Below are 22,414 nucleotides of genomic sequence, written 5' to 3'. Positions count from 1 at the left end.
TGTATACAGAAGAGTGTATGTATTCAGGCCCCTATTTCTGGTTATTTAACTTCGTTCAAAATTTTTTCCTATTATTGATAATATAATGATGGATGTTTCTGTAATAATAGCTAATAATTCTTAACATTTATTGAACTGCTAACGGTGACAGGCACTGTTTCAAGTTCTTTATGCATCGTAACTAACTTAATCTTTGTGACTACTATTAGTACTGTTTAACCAATGAGAAAAATGAGGCCAGAGCAGTCGGTTAAATATTTTGTCCCAGGTTGCACAATTAGGAGGTGGCAGAGTTATCTCAAAGCTGTTGGTCTTATGATGCTGTCTAGACATAGGTCTGTGACCACACTTTTGATATTGCTTCAGGAAAGATTCTGAAGCTGGAATTACTAGGGCAGAAGATAGAAATATTTTTAAGGATCTGGATATATATCACAAAATTATTTTCCAGAAACACTGGATACTGATGCTAATTTGTATTCCCATGAGTGCTATGCAGTTGATTAAGGAATCTAAACAGTTGGATGAGCCCCTGGGCGATGTGCCCATAAACCTTTTGGATTTTGTCAGTTAATCCAGGCATTTACTATCATTAATGATATTATTTTTATGAAAATAAAATATATGTCTGCCTCAAAACTACATTTCTGTGGGAGCATCTGAGGTGCTGGTAATGTTCTATTTCTTGATCTGAATGGTGTTTACCCTGTTATCACAAGGGTGAATTATCCTTGTGATAATTCATGAAGCTATTGCCTTAGAACTGATGCACTTTTCTGTTTGTTATTTATACTTAATAAAAGTTTATTTACTCACTACTATGTGTAAAATAGGTAACAACAAGGACCTATTGTTTAGCACAGGGAACTATATTCAATCTCTTTTAATAACCTATAATGGAAGAGAATCTGAAAAAGAATATATATATGTATAACTGTATCACTTTGCTGTACACCTGAAACTAACACTAACACAACTTTGTAAATCAATTGTACTGCAATTCTAAAAATTTTTAAATTAAAATTTATTTTTAAAAAAACTATCAGGGACTTCCCTGGTGGTCCAATGGTTAAGAATCCGCCTGCCAATGCAGGGGACACAGGTTTGATCCCTGGTCAGGGAACTAAGATCACACATGCCACAGAGCAACTAAGCCTGTGCGCTACAACTACTGAACCTGTGCTCTAGAGCCCGTGCACCACAACTAGAGAGAAGCCCAAGCACCGCAACGAAAGATTCTGCATGCCACAATTAAGACCCATCACAGCCAAATAAATAAATTTAAAAAAAAACTTTAAATATAACCTTTTGGAAGTTAGGGATAGAATACATTGGAATCCATTGTAAAGAATAAGAAAATGACTCAGTCATCACCATGTTTTCTCCACATGTTGGATAAAAGGAGATTTTACAAGAAACAGTTTCTTGATTCCTTTTTTTCTCATCTCTAATACGAGAATTGAATAGACATTAAACCACAACATTCCTAAGAAATACAGTTCTAAAAAAGTCCTTTGCCTGTTTCTATTGTTTTTGTTTTGTCCAAGAAAGGTTTTTTCTTTGAAACTTCAAAAGTATGACACAAATTTAAAAGAGTCAGAGTTATGATGAATGAGTTTTTGGCAAGGACTTGAGAACAATGATTATGACCCCAGAGAGAGTTGTTCTCTTTCTGTCTTCGCTTTCTAATGTGTTCTTCCTTAATATTTGGTTTTGAGGTACTGGGTTCTATGATATGGCCTGATGCCTCTATTCAGCAATGTCCCTAAAGACTCAGGTACATCTTTCCATGGCTAATGGATCAGCCCAAGAAGATCAATATATCCTCATTTCAAGAAAACATTATAAGAAAGTATGCTCTTACTCTAATGGAAGCCAGTTGCAATTTCCTTATCAATTTCCCAATTGTTGTAGAATATTATTTTAGTGCTTATTTCCCTCTGCTGACTTTATATTTGATCTAAAATTAATTATTTAGCCCCATTCAATTTCTTAGTTCCTGGACTCCCGTTGTAATTTTTATCAGTTTTTATTCCTCTGCCACAGAGGACTGAAGTGGCTGCAGGACGAGGACCTTTCATGACAAGACAAAAGGAGCCATGTTTCCCAATTCTTCCTTTAGTTTCTACCCCCACCCCCTGCCAAAGTCTCAACGTGAGATTCTGTGAGTTCTTTTATTGAGTTATTAATATTCCTTTATTTAGACCGACTTTCTTCCATTTCTACCAAATATCTCACCACTGTGTTAGTCTGCTCAGGGTGACATCACAAAACACCGTAGGCTGGGTAGCTTAAACAACAGAAATGTATTTTCTCACAGTTCTGGTGGCTGGAAGTTCAAGATCAAGGTGCCCACATGGGTGGGTTCTTATGCGAGCCCTCTTCCTGGTTAGCAGATAACAGCCTTCTCACTGTGTCCTCACGTGGTCTTTTCGCTCTGCATGTGGGGAGAGAGAAATCTCTGGTGTCCCTTCCTCTTCTTATAAGGACACTAATCCTATTGGATTAGGGCCATACCTTATGACCTCATTTAACCTTAATTACTTCCCTAAAGGCCCTGTCTCCAAATATCCCTGAAATAAATGGGGGTAAGGACTTCAACATATGAATTTGAGGGAGGGCACAACTCAGTCCATAACATTACCAGAGTCACTACAATTAAAATTAAGCTTTGTTGAGACTTCCCTGGCAGTCCAGTGGTTAAGACTGCACACTTCCAACGCAGGGGGTGTGGGTTGGATCCCTGGTTGGGGAACTAAAACCCCACGTGCTGCGCGGCCTAAAATGAAAAAGAAAAATTAAGCTTTGTTTTCCCTTTCAAAGTAGGTCTTTTTTCCCCCTAGTGTTTCTGTTAAATGACATTGAATTTTTTAATATGTAAAACATTTTTGGATTTCTGCTAACTGTACTATGGGAATCCAGACATAAAGAAGACATAGACCCTACTCAAGTAGATGCCTGCAGGAGTTTATGTAAAGTAATGAAGGAGATGATTGCATGCACAAAGAACCAGAATACCTAGAAGACTGGAGATTCTTTAAAAGACACCGTGCTACGCTATGGGATTCAGAGGAAAAGATTACCCTCCTCCAAGGGCCACCATTTGAGCATCATAGTCAGGGACAGGCAGGCTGTGGACTGGGGAAGATATAGACAAGGCCACACCAGGCTCAGCAGGAGCGGGCACCAGGAAGCAGGAAAGTGCAGTGCAGTTGGAACTGAGGGAGTCAGGAGGGAGCACTGTGGAGTCTAATCTTAGGGCATAAGAGCAGGTTGGTCACGCTCTGAAATCAGCACTTAAAAAGAGTCACTGTGACTAAATGGCCCTTGACAATCTGGATATCTTGTCTCAGTAATTCTGATGCCATCAATTTTTTCTCCAGGGTTGCAACAGACCAGTTTCTTTGTGCACCAGATGAAGTATGTAGCTGGCTGTGCTGTGTGTGGGAGAGGGAAGGGGAGACAGAGGAAAATGAAGGAATGAGACTGTATCTTTAAAAAATAAGATCACACTTACCTGCCGTGGCAGGATGCTCACACAAAGAAAGCCATGAGAACACCAAGACTAGCTGAGAGAACAGCAGTCTTTCCAAGTTCCCCCCCACCAAAATATTTCACTTACAACACTTGATGTAAACATATGAACTGGCAACATAAAGAAAATATTCATGGAAGGGAGCATATTCAAAATGTTCCACATCACTAGTGATCAAATAAATACAAAATTTAAAAACAATGAGTTACTATTTTCTCCTTATCAGATTAGCAAATATTTTAAAATGATACTGCTGGTGAGGGTGTGTGTCTCATGGCACACATTGCTAATGGGAATGTAAAGTGTTACAACCTTTTTAGAAAGTAATTGCACAATGTTTTACTCTCTTGAGAGCCCCAGAAATATTAATACACCTTGATGGGATAATTCCACTTACAGGAATCTATGCTGAGAATACAGAGGTGTGGACAAAGGTGTGTGTTTAACAATTTCACTGAAGTTTAATTTATAATAATTGGAAATTTAGAAACCATCTAAATGTGAACTCTTGGAAAATTGGCTGCATAAATGACATTATCAATTAATGGAATATTCTTCAGCTGTTTAAAAATGTGTTTTCAAATAATTTTACTGATATAAATTTGCATATTATAAATATGTTTTAAAAAAGCACTTTCCAAAATTATGTATGTAATAAAAATATGCATGAGAAAAAATAGAGATAATAAATTGTAATGATATTTATTCATATTGCAAATATTTATTAAGCATATTGTATGTCTGGCAATGTATTCGTCTGTAGGTAGTGGGTCTATAGATGATCTATTTTATTCTTTATACTTTGCTGGGTTTTCCAAATTTTCTAGAGCATTTAATTGCTTTTTGTCTGAAATATGCATTTTAATAAAACCTTTCTTAATAAAACCTTTCTATCTTTTAGGGCCCAAGTCCACCCTTCCATAAAGTATTTCGTGGTTACACTAATAGGAAATAACCTCTAGCTTTTCTATGACTCTTTCATACTGATCTTAACATATATGGTCTTGAATTGGAGCCACTGTATGTATGATGTTCATCCCAACTGGTTTGGGAACTACTGGAGAACAGGGATTATGATTTAGAGGTCCTGAGCATCTAAGCAAAAGCCTAGCTCTCCTTCCCCACCTTCCATAAAGCCTTTCCTTCTACTTGAAAAAGTGGGTGATTTTTTCTTCCCTTGAATCCTCAAAACAGCTTTTATGCCTCTTTTATTGGAGGTCCATTCTGCTTTGGATGATAGTTAATTGTGCTTGTCTTGACCCCCTATTCGTCACCCAACTACTGATTATAGGAAATGTATCTTGTTCCTCTCTGTGCCCAGAGCGGTGCCTTGTATAAGGTGTGTGCTTAATAGACAGTTGGACCTATGACTGAATGTGTATTGTGTTAGAGAGTGTTCTAATTTCATTCTTTTACATGTAGCTGTCCAGTTTTCCCGGCACCCACTTAATGAAGAGACTGTCTTTTCTCCATTGTATATTCTTGCCCTCTTTGTCATAGATTAATTGACCACAGGTGCGTGGATTTATTTCTGGGCTTTCTATCCTGCTCCATTGATCTATAAGTCTGTTTTTGTGTCAATACCATACTGTTTTAGATTACTGTAGCTTTATATTATAGTCTGAAGTCAGGAAGCCTTATTCCTCCAGCTCTGATTTTCTTTCACAAGATTGCTTTGGCTGTTTGGAGTCTTTTGTGTCTCCATACAAATTTTGAAATTTTTTGTTTTAGTTCTGTGAAAAATGCCGTTGGTAATTTGATAAGGATTGCATTGAATCTGTAGATTGTCTTGGGTAGTATAGTCATTTTGACAATATTGATTCTTCCAACCCAAGAACGTGATGTATCTTTCCATCTCTTTGTGTCACCTTCAGTTTCTTTCATCAACATCCTAAATGTTCAGAGTACAGATCTTTTGCCTCCTTAGGTAGGTTTATTCCTAACTATTTTATTCTTTTTGATGTGATGGTAAATGGGATGGTTTCCTTAATTTCTCTTTCTGATCTTTCATTGTTGGTGTATAGAAATGCGACAGATTTCTGTGTATGGACCTATGACTGAATGAACATGGGCTCTTTCCAGCTATTTCCAACAGGTGCCCTGCAGTTAGCACCTGCTCAGAAGAGTTGCAGACTGCTGTACAGGCCCAGGAGCAGAAGGTGAGATCAGAGATGCCTACAAAGACTAAGTAGCCCCAAAGCACTGAGCAATGGTAGTCATGAAGCCCAACCCCCCCCAAGAATCTGCCAGGAAATAACTTCACCTTAGACCTGCGATGCCCCCAATACTACTCTTTAGCTCCTCTCTGGGTCCTGAGAACTTCAGCTGTAAAGCTTTGCCTTCTTTCACCATTTCACAAACTCAGAGATGAATTCCCCAAAGAATTCCACTCCTCCAGTCATAAACTGAACATCATAGCTTTGCCCTGCTGCCCATTTCAGGCCCTAATCCCCCAAAGGTGGTCATTAAGAGAAAAGTTTAAAATCAAGGACTGTATAAATATAATTTTAGAATAAAAAAACACAAGGAAATAAGGCACAAGATTTGGTTCCATGGAACTTGTGTTTATTGTGCTCCAAATTTTTGCAAAGCCTTGTCCTGGGCACTGAAAATAATCCAAAGATTAAATAGGACATTGATCTCATTCATTAGATCCCGCATGAATATACGGCACTGTAACAGGAAAGGGGGGAGTGGAGGGGAGGGGTGGGGGTGGGGCCACTGCACAGGGCTGCAGGGGTCTGCAGGGGTCTGGATAGAGGTGGAAAATAAATGGAAGAGCTGCTGGAAGTTATGCTCATAATTGTGGACATTGATATTTTGGGTCTGTGCCCAGGAAATGTAAGATGTGGGTGTAAAAGAGTTCTGAGCACAATTTTCAATGTTTGTATGGGGTCTGGGTCCCCCGACACCACCAACCAATTCTCTGCAACACCAGCAGGGTGTCCTACAATTCAGCTCAATACTGACACTGCTACCTCGAGAGAGCATCAGACTCCACAGGTTAAAGGTTTGGTCGCACAAGACTACACCCCCACACACATTCCCACCCCCTTCCACCCCCTTCTGAGGCCAGTCACAAGTCCAGGTTGTCACCTATGCTTCTGATCCACCAGCTACAGACAAGAGGTTTCAACGACCCCCTCCTTGGGTTCGATTAATTGGCTAGAGCAGCAGCCCACAGAACTCAGAGAAACATTTTTCTTGCTAGATCACCAGTTTATTACGAAAGGCTATAACTCAGGAAGAGAAAGATGGAAGAGATGCACAGGGCAAGGTGTGGGGAAAGGGTGAGGAGTTTCTATGCTCTCTCCAGGCGCACCACTCTCCCCAGATCTCCATGTGTTCCCCAACCTGGCTCTCAGAACTGTGTCCTTTTGAGTTCTTATGGAGGCTTTATTACATAGGCACGACTGATTAAATCATTAGCCATTGGCGATTGATTCAACCTCCAGTCCCTCCCCCTCCCCAGAGGTCAGGGTGTGGACTGAACATTCCAACCTTCAAACGACAATATTGGTTCTCCTGTCAACCAGCCCCCATCCTTAGGTGTGGTCCAAAAGTCACCTCATTAACGTAAAAAAAGACATTCTCAAGGGTCTCATCACTTAGGAAATTCCAAGAATTTTAGGAGCTCTGTGCCAGAAGTGGAACGAAGACCAAATATGTATTTATTATAAATCACAATATCATGGGGTGGGATTCAGATAGAATAGGAAAGGCTTTAGGAAAAAAAACAAAATTCTAAGGCAATATTGGATAGAATGTGTGATATGAGACAGGTTGTTATAGAAAAAAAAAAAAGAGATAGAAAAAGATGGTATTTAACAGAACCCAGCGCATCTGTCAATGTTCTTAGCTACTGTCAACACTAGTTAGTTTGAGCATAAAATTAATTTGTTAAAGAATATTAAAACACCATCAAGAAAGTGAAAGAACAACTTACAGAATTTAAGAAGATATTCTCAAGTCATATTCCAGTAAGGGACTTGTTTCCAGAATATAAAAATTAAAAAATAAATTTAAAAAGACAATTAAAAGGACTTCCCTGGTGGCGCAGTGGTTAAGAATCCTCCTGCCAATGCAGGGGACGTGGGTTTGAGCCCTGGTCTGCGAAGATCCCACATGCCGCGGAGCAACTAAGCCCGTGCGCCACAACTACTGAGCCTGCACTCTAGAGCCCGTGTGCCACACTACCGAAGCCTGCACGCCTAGAGCCTGTGCTCTGCAGCTAGAGAAGCCACCGCAATGAGAAGCCTGTGCACTGCAACAGAGAGTGGCGCCCCGCTCGCCGCAACTAGAGAAAGCCTGCGTGCAGCAATGAAGACCCAACGCAGCCAAAAATAAATAAATAAATAACAAGACAAAAATGGGCAAAGAGGGCTTCCCTGGTGGTGCAGTGGTTGAGAGTCCGCCTGCCGATGCAGGGGAGACGGGTTCGTGCCCCAGTCCGGGAAGATCCCACATGCCGCGGAGCGGCTGGGCCCGTGAGCCATGGCCGCTGAGCCTGCGCGTCCGGAGCCTGTGCTCCTCAACGGGAGAGGTCACAGCAGTGAGAGGCCCGCGTACCCCAAAAAAAAAAAAAAAAAAAAAAAAAGGCAAAGAATGATGATTGCACAACAATGTGAATGAACGTACTTAATGTCACTGACCTGTACACTTCAAAATGGCTAAAGTGGTAAATTTTATATATTTTTAACCACAATTAAAAAAAATTTTTAATGGGTAAAGAATTTTAATAGACATTTTTTCAAAGAAGATACACAAAGGGTCAAAAAGCACATGAAAAGATATTCAACATTATTAGCCTTTGGGGAATGCCAATAAAAACCACAATGAGACACCACTTTATACCCAGTGGGAAATTGGAACCCTAATATAATATTGCTAGTGGTAATGCAAAATGATGCAACTGCTTTGGAAAACAGTCTGGCAGTTCCTCACATTTTTAAACATAGAACTACCACATGACCCAGTAATTCTCCTCCTAGATATATACCCAAGAGAAATGAAAATATATTTCGGACAAAAACTTGTACACAAATGTTCATAGCAGCATTATTCATACTAGCCAAAAGGTGAAAACAATCCAGTGATGAACGGGTAAACAAAATGTAGTATATCCAGACAATGAAATACTATTTGGCAATGCAAGGAATGCTGTACTGATATGTGCTACAACATGGATAAATCTTAAAAAAATTTTGCTTAGTGAAAGAAGCCAGACACAAAAGGCCACGTGGTGTATGATTCCATTTATATGAAATGTCCAGAATAGGCAAATTCACAGAGACACAAAGTAGATTAGTGGTTGCCAGGGGCTGGGAGGAGGGGGAAATGGGGGGTGAGCAGCTAGTGTGTGTGAAGTTTCTCTTCAGGGTGATGAGAATGTTCTGGAATTTGATAGTGGTGATGGTTGCACTACCTTGTGAACATACTAAAAGCCACTGAATTGTACACTTTGGTTTTTGTATGATTTATGATTTATAATGTGTTAATTTCAGGTGTACAACAAAGAGGTTCAGTTATACATATATATATCTCTTTTTTAAAGATTTGTTTGTCTTATAGGTTATTACAAGATACTGCGTATAGTTGCCTTTGCTATACAGTAGGTCCTTGTTGGTTATCTATTTTATATATATGGGTTGTCCACTTTAAATGGATGAATTTTATACTATGTGAATTATATCTCAATAAAAGCAGTTGTGGGCTTGGGGTTTTTTTAAAAAAGAATATTACATGACTCAGAGAATCTTCAAGAAATACAGAGACTTGCATTTCTTGAAGGCTTGGAGGCTACCCCACTGAGAACAATGCCTGAATGGTATCACAGGATGGTTCCAGGATGAGCCCCAGTACTGCTCCTCCGGGCACAGGCACCTAGGACCTTCGACCCTGCTGCCTCTGGGCCTCCATCCCCTTCTACCAGACTCCATCACCTCACAGAAAGCAGCTTCCTTAGACTCTGATTTCCCATATTGCTTTTCTCCAGACCGAAGCCTACCATCTATCCTCCTGACTGCCAGAGCCTAGGCCGCAGTTTCGAGCCCTAACTGCAAAGGAGGCTGAGAAAGCAGGTTGGTTGTAGAAGACGAGTCAAACAAATGTCCACCCACCTCCTCCGTTTCCCTCAGGGAGTTTGCGGGACAATGACTTTATTTTATTGTTTTATTTTAATGTTTATTTTTTTTGGCCATGCCGAGAGGCATGCAGGATCTTAGTTCCCTGACCAGGGATTGAACCCATGCCCCCTGCGTTGGAAGCGCGGAGTCTTAACCACTGGACCGCCAGGGAAGTCCCTGGACAGCGATATTAAAGTCACAAAATATTGGAGCTAAACAAGCCCTTTGAAGTACATGTGTTCTGACAGTTCTCCAATGACTACCACACTGCCAAAGGCAATGGCAATTTCTAGCGCTGTCTTGCCTGACTTTGTAAGCATCTGGCAATATTAATCATTCCTCTCTTAAACATTTCTCTTCACGGTTTGTAGGTCACCCCTCTTGTACCTTTCTAATCATTTTTCTCTCACTTTCCACCCAGAGCTGCTCTCTTTGTCCAGTTAAAACTAGTGTTTCTCCACATCTCCAAACTCAATCCTGCTCTTTTTTTAGTCTTTATTGAATTTGTTACAATATTGCTTCTGTTTTATGTTTTGGTTTTTTGGCCAGGAGGCATGTGGGATCTTAGCTCCCCGATCAGGGATCAAACAGGCACCCCCTGCATCAGAAGGTGAAGTCTTAACCACTGGACCCCTGGGGAAGTCCCTTCAATCCTGCTGTGAATTCACAGTGTGAATGTTAGGGGTTAAATTGTGTCGCCCTAAAATCCGTATGTTGAAATCCTAACAGCCAGTACCTCAGAATGTGACTTTATATGCAAATAGGGTAATTTCCAAACAGGAAATAGAGATAAGGGTAGATGTAATTAGTTAAAATGAGATCATACTGGAGTGGGGTGGCCTCTAATCCAGTTATCACTGGTGTTCTTATAGAAAGGGGACATTTGGACCCAGACGCTCACACAGGGAGAAAGCCATGTGATTGAAGTACTGCTGCCACGAGCCAAGAAACTACTAGAAGCCAGGAGAGAGTCCTGGCACAGATCCTTCCCTGGTGCCCTCGGGGGAGCATGGCCCCATTGACACACTGATCTTGGATATCTAGCCTCTAGAACTGTGAGACAATAAATTTCTGTTGTTGGAGCCACCCAGTTTGTGGTACTTTGTTATGGCAGTCCTAGCAAGTGTGAATATCCTTTAGCCCCGTATTTATCTTCTTCTATTATAGGTGGGCAACTGCTTAATTTATGTTTTTAGCCCGTAACACCCCCAAATACCTTATAGATCCATGTGGCAGTGTTGTCTGCTAGGACATTTGCATTTGGATAGCCCACAGAAACTAGAAACTCTTAAACCACACTCGTCATTTCTCAGATGCCACTTGTTCCCCATTTTTCATTTGTCTCTTGCTGAATCTACCCCATTGCCCACTGTCAGGAACCTGAGTGACAGCCTACAACTCTGCTCCCCCCCTTGTGACGGGCCATCCAATACTAAAGGTTACACCTCTCACCCATCTCTGGAGTCTTTTCTGTCCACCCCAGACCCACCTCCACTCCCTTCTAGATGCCTTCCACAGCAATCTTTCTGAAACACAAATCTAATCAACTCACTTATCTGCTTTAAAATTCTTCAGAGGGGGCCTCATAGCTTCCAAACAAAGGACAAATCCTGGAGTTTAGCTGATAAGATCTTTATGGTCTGACTGCTTGCCACCCTGGGTAACCCCAATCTCTCACCTTTGCACCTTTCGCCTGCTTTCTGCTGACATACAGACGTTCAGATCTCCTCCTACCTGTCTTCATTCTACCTGATGCCTGCTCAGTCTTCAAAACTCAAACGCAGCCTCTTCTGGGAAGCCTTCCTTGATTTCCAGCATGATTCAAAACCTGCTTCTGGGTGCCAGTAACCCTCTGAGCGTAGACTATTACAGCAATTTCACAATGCACTGCAATTGTTGGTTTCCACCCCCTTTCTCTCTCCCCGCCCCCCGCCCCACTACTAGTAAGGCACTTGAGAGTAGAGACTTCAGGCTTTTTCCAACTTTCTTTTCTCAGCCTAGTGCCTGGTACACGCAAATGTTTCCAGGCGGAAGGAAGGGGAGGGGAGAGAGGGGGGAGACTCTCTACCCTAACCTGTTTTACGGTGTAAAATATAAGACCTTGAGACGCAGTAATTTCTCCTCATTTTCGGTGCCGATTGTGTCCTCGTTGACTCATTGTCAGAATTTACTGAAAGTAAACGCAGAGATTTTTTTCCTCCCTCACTTTCAGGAGTTGTGATTGCTCTGAGTAATGAGCCATTCTGTCCCGGAGACTGGCCCTTTGCAGCCAGGGCAAACTGAAGTCATTCCCCCGAAGGCACAGACTTTGCAGCGTGTTTACAGGGCTGGGGGGAGGACGCGTGCTCTGGAGTAGGTCTGAGAACCGCGCCCACCCTTCTGCCCGGGGACCGCGATTGGTCCTCCGCCGCGGCGGGCCGCGGGAGCCCGCAGTTAGCGCGCGCGAAAAGCAGTCAGGAACCGGGCGCCGCGTTGCGTGTGCTCTGCCTGCTGAGTGTGCGGAGATTAGCTGCCGCGCCGGGGGCCGGAAACGCGGCGGGCGCCGGGCAGTGCGTAATCCAGGATTTGCCGCGGTCGCGCGGTTGATGGAAAACAGATGTCTCAGCCCTGGGCCTGAGCACAGGATGGAAGTGACCGATCCGAGCGCCTCTTGGAAGCGAGGACACCGAGTTGAGGCTCTTCGGGATCCAGCCGGGAGGCGGCTCTCCCTCAGCTCGTGGGTTTTCGCGGCTTCAGCATAGAGCCCGAGAGCGCCGGGCGGTGCCGCGGCTTCACCCGCCGCGGGCAGTGCGCGCCTCTTCTGTCACCGAGCGGGTCGCCGTCGCTTAGTAAGTCGGTTGTTGCTGGGCCGCGGCCCGGGCTGTGCGTGCGCGGCTGAGCAGGTGGGCCCGACCCGGCCCCCGGAGCCTCCCTTCTGGGCAAGGTTTGCGTGGACCGAGGTGTGCGGAGCCACCGGAGGCTCCGCTTCCGGGTCCTAGTCGGTGGGGCTGGGGTGTGCATGGTGGGGAGCCAGGGACCGTCCGCTAGCCGCGCGCCTGCCTCGCTCTCCTGGGGCGGGGAGTCTCCGCCAGTCCCGAAAAGTGTGCGCCGAGCTTCGGAAGAAACGCTTTTCTCGTCATTTTGCAACTGAGGGGAAAAGAAAAGAAAAGATATTCTTCAACCTTAAAGCAGTAGGTGTAATAATTTTTGAAAAGATGGGTTTCCTTCTCTCTCTTTACATTTCGGTCGTTTCCCTACAACCAACTACTGAAACCGATTTCCTTCCTAATTAGCCTCTACTCAGATCCTCTGCCCAAGTTCTTAGAGGAGAGAGATGTTGATTTTTGAGGGTTTTCAGGGCTTTTTTGGTTTGATATATTATGAAAAGGCATGCCCCATGTTGAAAACTGCATGCTGCCTACAAATTAGGTAAGAGGCTGGGAGTGGAGAGGAACATTTGTCGCGTGAAGTGCCTGTCAGATCCCAAGCTTTCTATGAACACTAAATTGGTTCCCACCTGTAATCCATCCCCACAGGCAACTGGGTCTTCACCCCTCCTCTCCCCTCAGAATTCAGGAACCTTAATTTATGAACAGAGACAGCTTTAGATTCAACCGCTTCTGAAATGGTTGATTTTAAAGCACCTAGAGCTCCAGACATCCAAAGAGTGGCTGAGCCCCTAGGGTGGTAGGGTATGCTCACCAATGCCTTTTTTCCCCGACGAGACCGTTTTTAGCCTATTTTCTTCTAAAAATGGAGAGTAACTTTTCCATCAGTCATTTTAGAATACAGTTATGGGCTTGTTGCGCGGCTCCTTGTATTTCCGAGTCCTTTACGGTGGGGGGGTGGTGGTGGTGGAAGAGGTAATGTGCTTGTTTCACTACCACCCTGCTCTCTTGACCTCCAGTCTCAGTTTGCCACGTGATTTCAACCCTGCAGACCTAGTACCTGCCTTTCGGTGGAAAGAAACGAAAGAGCAGGAATGACTCAGAATCCTTGGGTTACCACAACCTTAACCAAAGATGCAAGGGATTTGATTGAATTCTTTATGATGCACATTACTTTGTTCCTTCCTCTTCAAACCTAAGTATATCTAGCAATTAAGGATCAATTATAAAAAAACAAGCAAAAACTCTACCTCCCTCCACCCTTAGGATAAACACAGATTTGGTTGAGTCGGGCATGGCCACCAACACTAATGAAATGTCTTCATGGTGAGATAATTCATATTCTGGACTGGGTACAAGAGGATAGCACCAGATCACGCCCATATTTGAACATTCTTTTCCCTGGACCCTCCCTTTTTTTCCCTACCATTTTCTATACTCTTATTTAGGTACATACCATGCCACTCTTTTGGATCATGGAATCTAGGATATAATTACCTTTTAGGGTCAACTTTGTTTAGATGACAGTGTCCCCTTATCAGTATTCTCAGAACATTTTTCCAAATCCTGCCTTTATTTCCCTGGAAAACTCTTAGTCTATTAAATCCTCCATTGGAAATTCCGTTGTATCTTTCAAAAGCAAATATGGCATCTACATCTTGAATTCTTTTTCTTGCATCATCATTTTAATGTTGACTTGCATGGTTTCCTGATTGTCTGGTCAGCTTACTTCTGCTTCATATGGAAACACAAGTGGAAAGAACTTCGTGGGCTTCCCTGGTGGCGCAGTGGTTAATAATCCGTCCGCAAGTGCAGGGGACACGGGTTCCAGCCCTGGGCTGGGAAGATCCCACATGCCATGGAGCAGCTAAGCCTATTCGCCACAACTACTGAGCCTGTGCTCTAGAGCCCGTTCGCCACAACTACTGAAGCCCACATGCCTAGAGCCCATGCTCCGCAACAAGAGAAGCCACCACAATGAGAAGCCTGCGCACCACAAAGAAGAGTAGCCCACACTTGCCGCAACTAGAGAAAGCCCGCGCGCAGCAACGAAGACACAGTGCGGCCAAATTAAATAAATAAATTAATTAATTAATAAATTAATTTAAAAAGAGAAAAAAAAAAAGAAAGAACTTCGCATATAAGACACTGAATATAAGTGGGTTAAGGAGTCTCCCTGAGAATTAAGAGCACACACTCTGGCCTTTTCTTTGGTCTGTCCTAGGGTTGAATTCTGCCGCTGGAGTTTCTGTCCACTGCTTCCTCTAGAAGGAGGCTGGATATTTACCTTGGGGCTCGGACGGGATCTGTTTATTTGGCCTTTTCTGAGCAGCAGTAACTCACCACCTCTCCAGCCACTGCTTGGTGAGAACTTGGCCTGCTCAACAGAGATAACCCAATCTGGTAATACAGCAATGCTGAAAAAACCTTTCAAAGTGCCATACTGAAATTCTAAAATCTGGGAAGATAACATGTTCTTCTTCTCTCATTACTCCACTAAAAATGACACTGCTTGGTTTACACCAAAATCCATCTTGGATTATAAATTCACAAGAGACAATCTTAGCTTGATTTATACAGGCTCTAAAGGTTTATGCTGGCAGGTGTTGGCAGTATGCTTCTGCTGCTAATGATGCAGATAGGAACGGTGACGGTTTTCCTTTGGGGTTTCATAAGAAAAATATAATACTTTCCCGAATATCCATTGGAGAGGCTTCTCTGAGACTGTTATCTTACAAACCTTGAGTCAAGGCTGAGGCACTGGCATACTCCGTCTCCAGCATTATTTCTTATGCTCTTAGATATCAGACCTTAAGACTGACCTGCCAGTTGGCGGGTCTGAAAAAGTCACTGCAACTTATCTGAGAGTTTAGTTTATATTCTCTGGAAGAGAATGGTAGGTCTTTGATATGGTTAGTATTTGTTCTTAGAAGAACTGGTAAATGCAACCTTTGAGATAAGTAGCTGGAGGGGAAATGAAGGGGAATAAACCTAGTGAGACTAAGCCAACTGTTTACCAGCCACTCAGCTTTTATGTATTTTTTAAGAGTTTAGTGGAGGGCTTCCCTGGTGGTGCAGTGGTTAAGAATTCACCTGCCAATGCAGGGGACATGGGTTCGAGCCCTGGTCTGGGAAGATCCCCTGTGTTGTGGAGCAACTAAGCCTGTGCGCCACAACTACTGAGCCTGCGCTCTAGAGCCCGAGAGCCACAACTACTGAGCCCAGTGCTACAACTACTGAAGCCTGCGTGCCTAGAGCCCATGCTCTGCAACAAGAGAGGCCACCGCAGTGAGAAACAGGCGCACCGCAACGAAGAGTAGCCCCTGCTCGCCGCAACTAGAGAAAGCCTGCACGCAGCAACGAAGACACGGTGCAGCCAAAAATAAATAAAAGAAATAAACTTAGAGAAAAGAAAGAGTTTAGTGGAAATTCAACCTCAGAATTTGAGCTCTTGTTGGCAAATATTTTGCCTTAATGAATACTGATTCCTTCCTATGTAAAACTATTATTTTTGCATATCCTGCCTTTGAGTCTCATCTTAATCCTTGAACAGAAATGTCCTCTCCCTAGAATTTACAATACCTTCTTCTTTTTCATAACATACTGGATGTCTAGATGAAATTTATTTAGGCACAAGGGCTGGCCAGGAGGCTTAGGATGTGTCCTTGAGTCAGACAAAAACACCGTATAGGTCAGCATCTTTATTAATTTATGACAGTTTAGAAGGTCCCAAATAGAAGTTGTGAAACTGGTTCTTTTCCAACCCGACTGCAGTAAAATGAATCAACATGCAGACTTCTGGAACCAGAGCAGTTTGTACAAATATGCTGGAGGCAATTGGAGTTCTGGGAGTTGCTTAGCTTTCTAAATCACCATCTCCTTATTAGAAATGTTTTTCACGTTTCAGAACGTCTGCTGTTGGAGGGATGTCTTTTTTTTTTTTTTTTTTGCGGTACGCGGGCCTCTCACTGTTGTGGCCTCTCTCGCTGCAGAGCACAGGCTCTGGACGTGCTGGCTCAGCAGCCATGGCTCACCAGACCAGCCGCTCCGCGGCATGTGGGATCTTCCCGGACCGGGGCACGAACCCGTGTCCCCTGCATCGGCAGGCGGACTCTCAACCACTGTGCCACCAGGGAAGCCCGGAGGGATGTCTTTTTTAGTTTAAATATAGTAATTGATTTAAACCAAAGTATGGAGAGAGGCATAAAGTCTGGCTGACCTGCTTCTTTCCTATTAGGATCAGAGCTAGCATTTTAGGACTCTCATCGCTGACCTTCAGGGATGCCGATTGTGAGGACCAGGAAGCAAACAACACGGAAAGGTTCTTGGATTAAGACTCCTGAAAAGAGAGATCCGACTGAAGACCAAAAATGTGAAAGATTAGACCCAGTTTTGTTTTAGAGTGTTCTGTCCAATCAGGTAGAAGAAAGGAAAGCTGTGTTTCCAGCCCAGTCTGCCATCAAGACGATTTATTGAACAAATATTATGTTTCAACCCCCCTGCTTTATGATCTGAAAAGTACAATAGTGTAAAAGGCAGAGCATAAACCTTGAAGGGATTTTCAAGCCTTGGTGGTACCTTTAGACATTAGCGAGCATCTTTCTCCCACCTGTTCTCTGATTTCCTTACCTAGGAAACCAGGTCTAGGGCTGTGGTAGGAGCCCCCTCTGTAGTTCAGCTCAGATTCCTGAGGGAATCATGATGGCCCCTTGCCCTGAGAGTTGATTCCTTTGGCAGCGGAAAGTGTGTTCTTGGCTGTTCACCACGACCCAGACAAAGTGACACTTTCTACCTATCCCAGAGACTCCTATTCGGTACAGGCTCTATTCCTATAATATTCCTTCCCCAGCCACCAAGCAGTTCGACAGTGACCAGGCTAGCATCAAAATTACCCATAATGGGGGCATAGCTATCCTTGAGATTTGCCTTAATTAAGAGGACGAGATCAGGACTCCTTAACCATGAAAATAACCTCTCAGATTAAACAAAGACAGAACTGTCTCTTTTGCTGAACACATGCAATTTATTTAAATTAGTGTTGCACGTTCGACAATGGTGTCAAAGCTATATTATAAAACCACCTAAAAGAATGAATTGCTGGGCCTTTGCTCAGGGATAAAAAAGGCATTAGCCACATTGCAGGGGATTTGCATCTTGTTAGCTTGTCTGGATATCCTCACTATTGGACACAATGGGAGGGTGCACAGCTGTCTTTGTAGCTGGGCAGGCTGCCTTAGTTATAGTTCTGCTGGGAATGAAGATAGTGAACTGGAGGCTCAGGATGGGGAAGAGAAAGGGCAGGAACTTGCAGGACTCAAAAGAAGGGAAGCTTGGGGTCAGTTCTGACCCCTCCCCTTTTTGTGTAGTTCAAGGTTAACAGCACGCTTTGCTTTAGTTTTAATATTTTTTTAATTGAAGTATAGTTGATTTACAATGTTGTGTTAATTTCTGTGGTATAGCAAAGTGATTCAGTTATACATATATATATACATTCTTTTTTTAATATTCTTTTCATTATGGTTTATCATAGGATATTGAATATAGTTTCCTGTGCTGTACAGTACGACCTTGTTGTTTATCCATTCTATATATAAAAGCTTACATCTGCTAACCTCACCCTCCCACTCCATCCCTCCTCCAGCCCCCTCCCCTTTGGCAACTACCAGTCTGTTCTCTGTGTCCAGATTCCGTTTCTGTTTCATAGATAGGTTCATTTGTGTCATATTTTAGATTCCACATATAAGTAATATCATATGAAATTTGTCTTTCTGACTTACTTCACTTAGTATGGTAATCTCTAGTTGCATCTATGTTGCTGCACATGGCATTATTTCATTCTTTTTTATGGCTGTGCCGTATTCCGTTGTATATATGTACCACATCTTCTTTATCCATTTATCTATTGATGGGCATTTAGGCTGTTTCCCTGTCTTGGCTATTGTGAATAGTGCTGCCATGAACATGGGGGTGCTGCCATGGACATGGGGGTGCTGCCATGAACATGGGGGTGCATGTATCTTTTTTAAAAATAAATTTATTTTATTTATTTTATTTTTGGCTGCATTGGGTCTTCGTTGCTGCACATGGGACTCCTCTAGTGTGACGAGTGGGGGGCTACTCTTTGTTGCAGTGCACGGGCTTCTCGTTGCGGTGGCTTCTACTGTTGCAGAGCATGGGCTCTAGGTGCGTGGGCTTCAGTAGTTGTGGCACGTGGGCTTCAGTCGTTGTGGCACGTGGGCTTAGTTGCTCCGCAGCATGTGGGATCTTCCCAGACCAGGGTTCGAACCCGTGTCCCCTGTATTGGCAGGCGGATTCTTAACCACTGTGCCACCAGGGAAGCCCTGTATGTATCTTTTTGAATTATAGTTTTGTCCGGATATGTGCCCAGGAGTGGGATTGCTGGATCATATGGTAATTCTATTTTTTGTTTTCTGAGGAACCTCCACACTGTTTTCCATAGTGGCTGCACCAACTTACATTCCCACCAACAGTGTAGGAGGGTTCCTTTTCTCCACACCTTTTCCAGCATTTGTTATTTGTAGACTTCTTAAATTTTATTTTTTAATTAAAAAAATTTTTTGGCCATGCCACACGGCTTATGGGATCTTACTTCCCCGACCAGGGATCAAACCTGGCCCCTCGACAGTGAAAGCGTGAAGTCTTAACCACTGGGCTGCCAGGGAATTCCCTGTAGACTTTTTAATGATGGCCATTCGGACCGGTGTGAGGTGGTACCTCATTGTGGTTTTGATTTGCATTTTTCTAATAATAATGTTGAGCATCTTTTCACGTGGCACAGTTTGCTGTAGCGGCAGCACAGGTGCACAGTCATCTCCTCAGTATTGGTGAGTGAATCATCTCCTTGCAGATTTGGGGCAACTGCCTCTCCAGTATTGTTCAGTATATGTCCAGGGCTCCCTCTGCTTACCTCCTGCATTGTCTTTTTATTTATTTAAAAAATTTTTATATTGGAGTATAGTTCATTTACAATATTTTGTCAATTTCAGGTGTACAGCAAAGCGATTCAGTTATACATACATATATATCCATTCTTTTTCAGATTATTTTCCCTTATAGGTTATTACAGAATACTGAGTAGAGTTCCCTGTGCTATACAGTAGGTCCTTGTTGTTTATCTATATAGTAGTATGTATATGTTAATCCCAAACTCCTAATTTATCCCTCCCCCCACTTTTTCCCTTTGGTAATCATAAGTTTGTTTTCTAAGTCTGTGAGTCTGTTTCTGCTTTGTAAATAAATTCATTTGTATCATTTTTTTTCAGATTCCACAAATAAGTGATATCATATGATACTTGTCTTTCTCTGTCTGACTTCACTTAGTATGATAATCTCTAGGTCCATCCATGTTGCTGCAAATGGCATTATTTCATTCTTTTTTTATGGCTGAGTAATATTCCATTTTATATATGCACCACACCTTCTTTATCCATTCCTATGTTGATGGACATTTATGTTGCTTCCATGTCTTGGCTATTGTGAATAGTGCTGAAATGAACATTGGGGTGCATGTATCTTTTCATGTTATAGTTTTATCTGGATATATGCCCAGGAGTGGGATTGCTGGATCATATGGTAGCTCTATCTTTAGTTTTTTAAGGAACCTCCCTACTATTCTCCATAGTAGTTGTACTAATTTACATTCCCACCAGCATTGTAGGAGGGTTCCCTTTTCTCCACACCCTCTCCAGCATTTATTGTTCGTAGACTTTTTTGATGACGGCCATTCTAACTGGTGTGAGGTGATACCCCATTGTAGTTTTGATTTGCATTTCACTAATAATTAGTGATGTTGAGCAGCTTTTCATGTGCTTTTTGGCCATCTGTACGTCTTCTTTGGAGAAATGTCTATTTAGATCTTCCTGCATTGGATTCTGCTTATGAAAGGCAGAATTATTGCCAGATTAGTCAAGGAAGGAGATTGTAAAAGTGAACCTCTTATGAAACATGAGCATGTATCCTGGATACCTTTCTTCTTTTAGTGTGACCAATCAGAAGTCACCCAAGGGAGGACGACAGAAAGGTACTCGAAAGGGCTGAATGTTTGCGTCTTGATAGCTGCAGAGCAGAAATGGCAAAAATTAGGTGCCTTTCTCTTGTAAATCTTAGCCAATAATGAGGACACTAATCACAGCCAAACTTAACGAATAGCTACAGAACCTGGTCTCCAGATACCTGGTGCCACGGAAAAGAAGTCTTGTTTTACAAAGCTATTTCCATTTTAGGGAAGCAACGCCAGCAAATCTGTTGTGCCACCTACTCTACAACAAAAGAGCCTCAGATGACACATGCTGTCTTTTGCCCCAGGTCACCTGGAAGTCACACAGTCATGTTGTACAAGGAAGTAATGTGACGGGGTGCCATTTGCTTAGAGGAAGGATGACCAGAGGCTAACTGGGGTCTTTGTGCTGTTTTTGTCTGCTTTCAGCCATCAAGTAGCAATTACCTTTTGACTGTCTTTCATCCCCTCCCTCCCCAAACGTCTCAATCCAGAAACCTGAAGTACAAAGTAATTGATGCCCGAAGGCTCAAAAACCCACTCGAAGCTGCAAGCCACCCATCAAAACAACATGGAAAGTTCTAGGAGCCTGAAATGGGAAGAGGCGGGAGTGTGAGGGGGTGTCTGTGCAAGCATTCCTTTTTCCTGTGACATTTATTCTAATGTCTCTGCTTCAGCTACAGACCCCACAGAAGAAGATATGTTTTATTCATTTTTAACACAATGTCATTAAAAGAAAAAAAAAACAATAGGATCTCTTCTGGGATTTCCTCTGTAAGGCTTTTACTTGAGGAAATGCTTAAACAAAGCTTCTGAATTTTTAATAAGCATCTATCACAGATCAAATTCATACTACTTTCTAAAAAAGCCTTTACATGTCAAGAATAATTAAGAATTTGCTTTGAATAGTTAAAAGCAGTTCCTGTAATGGGAGGGGGCTAGATTTGTTGAGTTATAAAATTCTGAATTCCATCTGCATGGGAGCTGGTTTTCAATTTGTAATGCAGGGCAAGATATTCTTAGCGTGTTCGGGGCTTATTCCACACAGGATGCTCCATGCTAGAACTAAATCTAAATAGAACTGAATAGATTTCTTTTCTTAGATATTTTTCCCAAACCATTTCCTGTTCATCAGGTCCCTTGGGTAAAGGCATTCACCGAAGTGCCACCAGGTCTCTCTACGAGTCCTTTAGTCTTCAGTCTGCATTTTTCAGCTGTTGAGCTAGAATCTGTCGATAGGTGGTCCGTGGGGACAGGAGGTCACCAGCAGACCAGAGGGAGGGAGTCAATCCCAGTAGAGACACTCAGACCTCCTGCTTGTCTCCTAGATGTATCTTCCAGGACATAGAGACCCAAGGCTCAGCTTTCTGAATTCTACACATAAAAACTGCTACAACACTTACATTCTTAACATGCAGGCTGTATTTGGCATCCACAACTTAAGACGGATCAGTTAATTCACTCAAAATCATTGGCCAGGCTTTAAAGTTTTTGGAACAAGTACCAAAGTGAAGTAAAAGAAAAAAAGTTAATTTAACCCCTTTAAAAAAAGCAACATTTAAATTGAGAAAAACAACAAGTCTAAATTCATATGGCTGGGGAAAGTTTGGTGGTTTGGGGATGTGAATACTGACCAAACACATCAACTCCATATACCACTAAAGCTTGTCTTCTTTGGAAATTGGAGAGAGCTTGCCTCTTCTTTGATTTGATATGCTCATGGGATGAACCATATTGAGATTCTAAATTGACAGAGGTTGACTTGCTTTTTGTATTTCAGGCATATTTAGCAGTTCTTGTTTAGTTTTCAGTCATAAAACCAGTAGAATTAAATCACCAGATAAAACCAGAACAAAACATTAAACCTGTT

General features: G+C 42.6%; 1 protein-coding gene across 4 annotated transcripts in view; it reads left to right on the top strand.

The window, feature by feature from the left end:
* Window positions 1-22,414, top strand: part of TRIM2 (tripartite motif containing 2) — a 120,384-nt gene that overhangs the window by 5,366 nt on the left and 92,604 nt on the right. For 2 of the 4 annotated variants that reach the window (XM_032633034.1, XM_032633033.1), the window contains exon 1: window positions 12,226-12,488. The exons of 1 other annotated variant lie outside the window; for it this stretch is intronic. The gene's annotated coding sequence lies outside the window, so the exon portion shown is untranslated. Of the gene's footprint in view, window positions 1-12,111; window positions 12,489-22,414 lie in introns of those variants that run through there. One more of the 4 variants, XM_032633031.1, reaches the window with a different exon arrangement.

The sequence above is a fragment of the Phocoena sinus genome, chromosome 5 (assembly GCF_008692025.1).
Source record: "Phocoena sinus isolate mPhoSin1 chromosome 5, mPhoSin1.pri, whole genome shotgun sequence".
Lineage (NCBI taxonomy): Eukaryota > Metazoa > Chordata > Mammalia > Artiodactyla > Phocoenidae > Phocoena > Phocoena sinus.
This window is presented reverse-complemented; position numbering and strand designations above follow the sequence as displayed.